Source organism: Triturus cristatus, chromosome 6 (genome assembly GCF_964204655.1).
Source record: "Triturus cristatus chromosome 6, aTriCri1.1, whole genome shotgun sequence".
NCBI lineage: Eukaryota > Metazoa > Chordata > Amphibia > Caudata > Salamandridae > Triturus > Triturus cristatus.
The window spans coordinates 332,924,401-332,936,046 of NC_140589.1; positions in this window are offsets into that span (position 1 = coordinate 332,924,401).

Consider the following 11,646-nt stretch of genomic DNA (forward strand, 5'->3'; position numbering starts at 1 on the left):
GATTTTAGGTCGATACATAGCAAATACAGTAAAATCGACATCTTACATTAATAGTCAGTTTCCAGTGCACACTCCATTTCCAGCAGCCTATGCAAGTTAACACAGAATAGTAAATAGCAATGACACAGGGTTATCAGAAATATCAACTCAATCTCACATTTGTATCAGCCTGGAGTACAGCATACACATAAGTAGCATCGCACCACCCCCTTTTTCTAATGGGGTTCGAAACCCCTGTGCTATCAGCTTTCCCAGCCAGCATGGCATGTCTAACATATTAAAAATAAAAAAGACCAGCTACCCGTATAGCATTTCAATTAGTCCTTCGTCAATTGCGGTATGGTAGGTGCATCCTCAGTACCATGTAATAGGAGATATCCCTTCAATGGTCCCCAGATATCTTTGGGTTTGGAGGCATGAGGTATCAGTTCAGTATATGTGGCGGTCTGTTCTTGGCAATACATTAGATCTGCAAGCCACTCCTTGAACTTCGGGGCTCGGCCTCTCCCCCACCTGCAGGCCACCCTCCATTTTGCCAATAAAAACGATATAGCTACATATTTCCTGTACTTTTTAGGTATCCGTTCTGTCAGTAGCGGTCCGTGGAGGGAGTTCGGTGGGGCAGTGAGGCGGGGCGGGAAATGTAAACATCGGAATATGAATGAACAGAGGTAAGTACACATTTAAATAAATAAAACGAATTTCGTTGCGCGCGCTGCATCGCATTTTGCGATGCAGCGTGCGCAAAGGAATTCATTTTATTTATTTAAATGTGTACTTACCTCCGTTCATCCATATTCCGGTGTTTACATTTCCCCACCCTGCCCCTCCCCCGCCCCGCCTCACTGCCCCACCGAACTCCCTCCACGGACCGCTACTGCGTTCTGTGTATCCAAGTAACGCAAGGAAGAGATCCCTTTCCAGCCCGCTATCAATCATTTTCTCCAACGCTACAAACACCTGTTCCCAGTACTCTTGTATTCTCATACAATCCCAAGCTAAATGCATGAAGCCCGCCCCTGATTGTCTACATCTGTCACATCTGTCATTATCAGTCAGTTTAAATTGTAGTTTCTTCACTGGTGTATAATATAAACGATGCAGATATTTATAGTGTATCACTCGCAATTTACTGCTAGCCGAAATCTGCGCTGTCTGGAGGCAACAGTAGTGCCACTGTTCTTTAGAGATAGCCCGCCCATCTCCTCTTCCCAATGCTGTCTGACTGGGCTAACAACTCCCACTCTATGCGTGTGTATTGCATTGTACAAACCAGACACCAGATGTTTTCCATCTTTGGACCCCAACATTTGATGTAAAGGCTCGGTTCCTCTGGAAAGTTGGGGAGGATCGACCGCATTCCCTGTCGCAGCCGCACATATAAAAATATATCCAGATGTGTACGCCTCATATCCTGCATAAAATGTTCAAGTGTGCGGAATTGTCCGTCATGAAATAGATCTCCCCATTTATTAATATGAGCTCGTTTGCATAAGTCAAGGAATCCCTTTTCCTGCAATAAGGAGGGGCTAGGGTGATAAGACAGCGGCTGTCTAGGGGAGTAAAGAAGAGGTACGCCTAGGAGTGTCGTTATCTGGTGCCAGGCATCAACCGTGCCAGTGACTGTGGTAGGTGGTACCGCACGCGTACGCGCTGGTCCATGTATCAGGCCATTGAGCCATACCGGGTCTGCAAGCCAATCTTCCACCGCCACTTGGGGCATATAGCGAGGGGGGTACACCCAGTAATAGGCATAATGTGCCTGAGCACTTAAAAAGTACACCTCAAAATCAGGAATATCCAGGCCTTCCTGATCATATGGCTTGGTTAATATTGACCATTTAAGTCGTGGTTGCTTCTCTCCCCAAAGCAGTCTGATAAGTTCAGAATGCAGGGTGTTGAAGAAATGCCTCCCAGGATGGTAGGGAATGTTGAGAAACAAATAAAGGAATTGCGGGAGTATTATCATTTTTATGAGGGATGCCCGTCCTGCCCGCGATAGGGGTAGTGATAACCAACGTGTGATGTTAGTAGTTAATCGCACGATGGCTGTGCCGTAATTCGCTCTTATAGTTTCTTCCCTGTCTCTGGTTATCTGCACCCCAAGATACCTTAAATCTTCATGGCACCATTCTATTGGAAAGTCGAGTGGGAACGGAGCCACTGCTGTCGTAAGAGGAAACACCTGAGATTTCCCCCAGTTAATACCCACACCAGAAAGCCTGTCAAATCGTATGAATTCCCGCAATAGGGGATTTATATTATCTTGTGGATCTCGTACATATAGCGTGATATTATCCGCATAAAGTGATATTAATATTTGACTCAGGCAGCAGCTGAACGCTTTATCTCGGTGAACCTGCCGCAGTCTGGAAGCCACCGGTTCCACCGCAATGGCAAATAAAAGCGGAGAAAGCGGACACCCCTGACTGGTGCCTCTGGATATTAGGAGCTGTCGGGTTAGGTGACCGTTAATCAATATTCTAGCCGTGGGTTGGTGATATAACAATTTAAGCCACGATATGTATAAGCGTGGGAACCCTATCCTCTGTAGAACCCCAAATAGGTAATCCCATTACACCGAATCAAATGCCTTGGTGGCATCTAAGAACACCGCGGCAAGTGGGAATTCGGGTGCTACTGTCTGGATCAGCGAGAACAGGGTCCGGAGGTTATGTGATGTCGCCCTGCCTGGTACAAACCCTGATTGATCTGGGAGTATAAGTTTGTCCATGAGAAGGGACAAACGATTAGCCAGCACTTTTGCTAATATCTTTGTATCACAATTCATCAGCGATAATGGCCGATATCAATCGCAAGATTCAGGGGAGTTCCCCGGCTTCAGCAGAGAAGTGACTATGGCTTCTCTCATCGAGGGGGGCAATATTGCTACCTCCAGGGATTCTTCGTACACCTCTTTTAATTCTGGTGCCATGATATCAATGTAGCTTTTATAAAATTCAGCCGGCAAACCGTCCGACCCAGGCGCTTTCCCGTTTTTTAACTGCATTATTGCTTCCCTTATTTCGTCTAGCTCGAACGGATGACATAGGAATTCCCACTGCGCATCGCTGAGCCATCCAAGCGCCGCTTCCCCCATAAAGTTGGCCAAGTCGAGCGATCCATGTCTCTGAGATGTGTAGAGCTCACTATAGTGGGCACTAAATGTATCCAATATATCTAATGAATCCCGTTGTAGTATTTCGCCAGGGCCTTGTATCTCCAATATGTGTGCGGCAAAGCGAGGACGCCTTGGTATTTCTGCCAACGCCTTCCCCGGCCTCTCCCCTTCCCCATATCTATGAGCTACCCAGTAGCGCCCTCGAAATTTCACCTCTCGTTGCGCCACTTCTTCATATTCTGTTAATTTTTGCACGAAAGGTGTTGTGTATATGTCCTATCGTTCCCCTCCCCATCTGGCTCTCTAACCCCTTTAATTCTCGCTCTAGGCGCTGCAATGTACGTCGTATGTCCCGTAGCACCCCAAAGTTCTTTGAGAGGCAGAATCCCTTATAGTCACTTTAAAAGCCTCCCATATCATCTCTACACTGTCAACTGATCCCCTATTCCTAGTGAAGAAATCTTGAATCTCCTCCCCCAGTTCCGCGTGAAAGACCACGACCAGTAAAGCCGTGGGTTGCAACCTCCAACTCGGCCTAGGGCTGTCATATCCAGGCAGGGTGAGTGATACCTTTACCGGGCAATGGTCCGAGAAGGTTCTAGCCAAGTGTATTACACTGCACATGGCCGGCCCTAAACCTCTCGATAGCAAGCAATAATCAATTCTTGCCCAGGTCCCCCTGTGTGAAGTAAAATGCGTGCCCTCCCGTGCTTGTGGGTGCATGTGCCTCCAGCTATCTATCAGGCTACCTTCCTCAATGATTCCTTGCAGCGCCTCCTGTGCATTGGTATAGTGGTGTGTTGCCGGGTTCGACCTGTCCTGGTGAGGTTGTAGGGCGACATTAAAATCCCCCCCCCCATATTATGTGGGTGGAGCCAATTGTCAGTATTTTACTCCATAGGTCAATAAAAAATGCCGGGCTATCTGTGTTAGGCCCATAACAGTTTACAATCATGATAGAATCCTTGCCCAGTCTCCCCCATACAATAATGAATCTGCCTTGCGAATCCTTCATCACCCCTGCTTGCTCAAATCGAACATGCTTTTTAAGAGTATTGCTGTACCACGAGCATATGAGGAGTATGACGAGAAGAGGGGACATCCTGCCCATTTACTCGCAAAGTGACTACGGGTCCTCGGATTGCGATGGGTTTCTTGTAACAATGCCACATGTATCTGCTGCCTATCTAGATAAGCTAATACTTGTCTCCGTTTCCTCGAATCCCCAAGGCCCCTGACATTCCAAGTCAGCACTCTTAATATAGAGCTATCCTCCTGTGCCATTACCTCAGTTTGTCCCCAACTGAGTTGTGCTCGGCAATCTTGTACACTCCGGAATGTGCATACTTTGGAAACTTCTTATGCATGAAACAACCTGTGACCCCATATCACTGTACCTTTGAAACTCCCATCCCTCTGCCTCCCCACCCACTGAAGTATCCCAATCATGCCAGAATTAGACGACCCTCCCCCTTCCCCAACACCCATTAGCTTTCCCTGTCTAATTGATAGACCAACTTCTCTCCTTGTCGAACTCGAGAAGTAGTTACAGGAAAGCCTATGAAAATGAAGAACTGTAATTGGGTATTCCCCGGTGGGGTAATGCCTCACAGTGGCCCACGAATACCTCTAGTCTGTCCAGGTACAACCACCTTCTCCGCTAGTCTCTGGATAGTGTTCGAGTGTGGCCGGCTGCGTCATCATTTGATACTCCTCACTCGGCATCCTACCCTGATCAGATCTCACTCCGCTTTTGCAGTAATTTTTTGTCCCCATTCTCATGATCTACACACTGAATGCGGGCATCTCTACACGCTTCTGCGCAGACCAATGTCCTTATCAATCGTCATCCACAGTGGCGTCTCAGTCCATATCTGGTGAAGGAGATCGCGGTGAGCCCTCCCGCTGTGACGTCGGTCTTTTCTGCCTGCGAAGTTGTTTTAGAAACTCTTCCACCTGCTGGGGCTTGGTGCAGAAAGTTTGCGTTCCCTGATGAGTAACTTGAAAACGAGCTGAGTACAAAAGGCCATAGTCGATCCCAGCCTGCCGTAGTTTTTGTTTCAGCGCCAGAAATTTACATCGTTCCTCCTGTACATGTAGTGTGAAATCCGGGTACATAGTAAAAGGTATTCCTTCGTAATTCAATTATTTTTTCTCCCTGGCGACTCGCAGTGCAACATCTCTATCCCTGTAATTTAACAGGCAGGCAATGATGGGCCTGAGGGTGCTTCCAGGAGTTGGCCTCGGCCCAAGGGATCGATGAGCTCGTTCCACGATAAAATGAGGGGAGAGCAATTCCGTGCCCAGCACAGCTTTCAAGAGCTTTTCAACATACTCTTCCATCCAACCTGTGTTGGTACTCATTTTTAGCTGCGATGACTTTAAGCAACTTATCAAGCTGCGCCGTCGTCTTTTGTACATGATCCGTGGTGTCTTCAACAGTAGACATACGTTGCTCAGCTTCTTTTAATCGCGTTTCGTGACCTTCAAGTGTCCGAGCTATTGCGTCCATACGTGTTGTCATCGTGTCCATTTTACCTGCGATGGCCGCGAAACCCTGCCGCACCTCTAGCAGGAGTGTTTTCAGGTCGTTCCCTGTCGTGGGTTCTTGTTCTGATTGCGAAGATTCCGCTCCCGGGTCTATCTCCACTTGTGGTTGCCTTGTGGGTTTTTTGGCGTCCAACGTCAACCTTGGTTGACGAGTATCCGTCTTCCCCATCTTGGCTCTGTTTAATGCTGCCGGCGATCTCGGCTGAATGCGCGCACCAGTGTTGTTCTAAAATTCACAACGGTCTTCGTGATACACTATGCTACCAGTCTCAGTTTGAGCAGCTTATGATCTTGTTCCAGCCTGGCAGCAAAACTCTCTATGGTGCAAGCACCCCTGTCTGTGGAGACCTTCCGCACTCAACCCTGTAGATGTGCAGGTGACAACGTGTCTTAAGCGCAGTGTCCAATATATTCACTGCTCGCAATCACCGTCCCACGATGTTAACCTGTGGTGAGTTGCCCAGCTTCTCCCTCGCGCAGTGGTACCAACACTTGCCGTCCACCACCCTGCGTATCCGGCTCTCAGGATACAGGCGTGCGTATTCACGGTCTTCTACTGCCCAATGACTCTTGGAGACATGAAGATCTCCTGCGCGCCCCCTCCAGCCTTCTACATAAAGAACAGATACCTTCCTCGTGCACCTTATCGCAGTCTGGTCGCTCCGCCACACAGAAGATTCTCTCTGCAGTCTCTCCTTCAGTCCTGGGGGGGATCAGCTGTGGGAGTTAACTGAGATCCGATCTGGGACTGTACATTTATCCGTGATTCCAGATCTTCCTTGCTTATGCAGCAGTTACTCAGGATTCGCGCCTCTGCTGCGCGCTTCCCGTCTGTGAGTGTCCAGCATACAATATTCACACTACAGCAGCTCTACCAGTTTCCGCTGTGCCCGAGTGTAAGGGCACCACTCAAATCGCCGTCGCTGTGCTTATGCGTGACTCCCTCCTGTGTACAGGCAATAAGACGGGACCGCAGCTCCCTGCGATCGTTCGCGCTGCAGGTCCCTCCGAAGGCTGTTACAACTGCTTGGTGCCCCGGTGCGGTGTTCTTTTCTCCCGCCACTGCAGCTTCTCCTTTCAGGCCGCCTACCTGCCTCACCCGGGCCAGCATGTAAGAGTGCAGCAACCTCCGAGGACTTCCAGGTTGGCCGAGGCTGCGATCCACGCTCCGCAGTCTGCACCGCTAGTGTTCTCTGGCCTTTACGCCTCCTGGGAACCATGCCGCTCACGTAGTCTGTCCTGCCGCTCCGCAGCTCCACAGCGGAAGTCGCTGCTCCCGGTCAGCGAAATAGGCTGCTGTTAACTGGCATTTAATTTCACAAGTTGCCTGTTACTGATCACCGCTAAGGTCCTTAATGTAGTAGGGTCTTTCCTCACTCTTTTTCAAGCATTTTGCCCCGAGTGGAGCAGGATAAATGATGGATTTCCAGCCCAGCCTGCGGGAGCATCACTCAGGTGCGGCCATTCCGCTTGTGCGCCACCTAGCACCCCCCGAGAACCATAAGTTTACTTAAAGATGTAGAGAACTATATATTTTTGAAAAGATGGCATGAAGCTGTATATCAATTATGTAATCACATCTATGTTTATATGGTGATCTCTGTTCTTTAAGGCTGTTAAAAATGTCATGTATATGCTGAGGGTGGTGTATTTCTTTACACATACTTGGTTTAAAATTGGGGAGAGTTAATAGTGCAGACTGTCTGTGGAAAGTTCTTGTGCTAGCTTCACTTGGTGTGTTACTTTGCTTTGAGAAATGTTGAATATATATTTTAAAGACACAAGCAATATTTGAAAATTGATTAAGGTATGCCATTTAGGAAAGGTTTTGTGCTTTAAAAAAGAAAAGAATTGTTGTTTTCAGTTTAAAAAGGTTACTGATGCATGTGCATGCTGAGTAACAGAGCAATGCATGGTCTGTGACAGCACTGTATGCAATTATATATCAAGTGTGATATGTAGACTTCACTCACACATAGCTCATTAGAAAAGGATACACTAAAATAGTTAGTTTGATACTGACAGAATGACTTAAACAACGAGTCACAGATATAGTGACAACGTTTATGTATCTAACAGCAATGGAGGTACTTTCATTGTCAGCCAGGCACTACTCACTCAGCCACTCAGCCACTACTCAGGCAGTCATCGTATGACTCATGGACTATCCACGCACTTATTCAATCAGGCACTACACATGCACTCTTCCAATCATGCAGGCACAAATTATGTAGTCAATGAACTATGCTGGCACTACCCATGCATTCATCCAATCCCCCAGGCACTAACCATTCACTTTTACAATCACCAGGGCTGTATCTATGCAGTCATTCAAACCCCTAGGCACAACCCATGCACTCATCCAAACACACACTTACAGCCCATGCACTCATCGAAATACTGCGGCACAACCCATGCACTCATCCAATTATGCAGGCAGTACCATTGCAGTGAAGCTATCACCCATCCAGTACGTATGCACTCATTGAATTACTGAAGCATTACTGCTGCACTAATACAATCACCCCAGAAGTACACTTGCTTTCATCCAATCATTTAAGCTTTACAAAGGACTTATGCAATCACTCAGACACTAGTCATGTACTCATCTAATCAGCGAGGCACTATTGATGCCCTCATTCAATTATACAGTCACTACCCATATACTTATTTAATCACCCAGGCACTATCTGTTCACTCAAACAAAAACACATAGGCAGCAGTCATGTACTCATCCAATCACTGAAACACTACTCACTCACTAATCCAATCTGTAGATGGTATACATGCACTTAAACAATCACAGATGCACTATCCATGCACTCTATATATCACCTGTACACTATGCATGCACTCCTGCAATCATCCAGGCACTAGAGTTTTACTCATTTAAGCTTCCAACCACTATCCATGCATGTATTAAATTATTGAGGCATTTGCCATGCACTTATCTAATCATTCAGGCACTGCTCATGCACTCATCCAAACACCCAATTAGTAGGATATACTCATGCAAACATGCAGGCAGTAACTAAGAAGATATGGATTGACCCACAAAGCTCCCACATACTCAGGGAATCACCGAGACACTACATGTATCCTTAGGAAATCACCTAGACACTACCTATGCACTCATTCAATCATCCAGGGAGTGTTGATGTACTCAACCACAAACCCATGTATTTACAAGTTTTAGTGAGGAATATGTAGTCTTATAAAACCATCTGGTAAATTGTCACCTGTCACACAACCTGTCACACACTCTTTGCATGTGCTTGGAAGAATTAGTGAGCTATATGCTCTGATAGAGATTAATGTGCAGATTTTTATATGCACCCTTTCCCAAAAATTAAATCTGATGCATCCAAGTAGAAAAATATTGAGATACTAAATCCCTAAGTGGCACAGTGGTAGAGAGGCACACAAATAGTTCTTATGTTGTGTATTCGGATTTACAGGATTGAGACACTGTATGTACTTCTACACTTTGGTTTATGTTTTACTACAGAAGGGATAAACTGGTCTTTTATCATGTATAAGTAAGAACTGATATATGGTGCAGTTGTGTTGTAGGCAAGGGTGTGATAATGTTAAAAGGTAACTAATACATAAAAGTTTGTGTTTTGCTTTGGGTTTGTGGTTGTGAGTATATGTATATGTAACTGTGTGAATAAATATATGGGTGAGTTAGTGGCTGTGTGAGTGACTGTATGGGTGAGTGAGTAGGTGTGTAAGCTGGTGTATGGTTAACTGATTTACTGTGTCAGTAGCTCTATGGGTGCATGAGTGGATGTGTAAGTATGTCTATGACTCTATAACTGAATCTGTGACTGGCTGCATTGGTAAGTGAGTAGGTGCATGAGTGGCTGTATATGTCAGTTAGTTGTTCCAGTAATGGCTCTGTGGGTGAGTTGATGCGTTACTGGCTGTATGATGAGTGACATGATGTGTGAGTGTTTGTATGGGTTCTGTGAATGAGTTTGTCAGTGATTGTGTGGAAGTGAGCGAATTACATTTTATGGAGGTGTAAGTGGGTGTGTCACTGTTTCTCTGGATGATATCATCAGTGATGTAATTTGAGACATCATCAGTGATGTCGCTGACCATGTCATGAATGATGTAATATGTGAGGTCAAAATAAGGGTGCATTGTAAATGTGAGTTAGTGTGAGAGGTTGTATGGGAAAGTATGCGGTTTGGTATATTGAAGTAATTGTATAAAGTTATATAGCTAAGCTCAACTGTAGATTAAAACTGCAATGTAACATAAAAACTGTTTTCGTATTATGTGTGTGTCAGTAGTAAAGTAGTTGGTATGTTGGCCAGAGTAAAAGTTTTAAAATATACTTTTTTTAACAGAACTATATCTACATAAATACAGTTAGAATGCCTATAAAAGAGGAAAAGCAGCAGAAGAAACTACAGTATCTATGCAGTCCTGAGACACAAAAGGAGCAAAATGCAGGAAAACTGGTGAAAGAAAAAGAGCTACTGGTAAGAGGACAAAGTCATATCTTAAAAGTATATGTAGACATCTTACAAAATAATGAAAATAAAAAGCAAACTATGAAAAAGAATAAGAGTGGACATAATGTATATTACAAGAACAGGAAATAATGTAACAAAGATGGACAAACCTTAACCAGGAGACAGAAGCAGTCTAAGGAAATCAGAGCGAGGATGTTTCATAGTAGAGTGGGTGCAAATCTACTGAGATATATGAAGAAGTATAGAAGTAGGAGAGAGGCACTGAGACAGAAAAATGAGTTGAGGGAGTAGTTGATAAGGCCCTTGTTTTGAAGAGGAAGCTTTTCATTTTGATTATAAATGGAATGAAAACGCTTGAAAAAATGGTGTTGTACATGAGGAGACAAAACCAGAAGAAAAGATTAGTAAATAGAAGTAACTTTTGTACAGTTGTTAATGGAGAATGAATACATACTTCTACTACAGAGCCTTTCTTTAACAAAGAAGACTATCTCCAGGATAACACATTAGTTCATGCTACTGATAAAAGAGGACGATGTTATGTAATAAAGAAGGCACGCTATAGTGAAAGAGGTGATGGTATTGTTGTATTCCGCTTTAGGTGTCCGTAAATAAGTTTTCTTGATACATGTCCTTATATAGGCACAATTCGCATTGCCCTTATATAGGCATAAGATCCCAGTCCTTATTTAGGCATTAGCCATGCTATCCAAATACAGACATGGTCACCTACATCCGTCCACCCCAACATCACAACGAGTTCTTAGAAACCAGACACTTAAGCTCTTGGGAGTTCCCCTAGCACAGGATTATTGATTTCTCCAAGAACTCATTTATTATGCATGAACTGCTATTCCTTAAGGGTTCATTCCTGACGTCTTCCTCTACCCGACTTTATGTCAATGCTAACATTCCAAGGCACCTACCAGGTATAAATATGCCTTCCCTTGCCCAAGCAAGTAGGAGAAGTCCTCGACTTTAGAGGAGCCTGTGTCCCGGCCTGACGCACTGACTTCCCTGCTCGCAGAGAATCCAGCTTCCAGTGTTCTGACTCCCTTCGCGGGGTGTTAGATTTTGAGACCCGGAAAGAGATTCCCACCTCTCTCATTCTCAAGGTATGGAGCTGACTAGAACCTAGAGGGACTCTTGGCATACCAGACTTGGCATACCAGACTATAGCATATCATATCTCTTACACAAGAAACAAGACTGTTCAATAAATCCTTTTACTGAAACGTCCGTCTATTCTTTCTATGTAACTCTGAAGAAACTAAGCATGCACGATTAGCTGAGTGAAACTGTTATCTGTTGTTTCCACGATTATGAGAGTGTTCCGATTCTAAAGGGAAACAAAGTTGTCATATTTATGCGGTTGCCAGAAACTACTCCCTTCTTGTTTACAAGGAGTTTCTAGTGGCCTCTGAGTTAGTTGGCACAAAGTAATTAAGTTTAATATACTCGATAGGGGCATACTGACCTCAGTCCTAT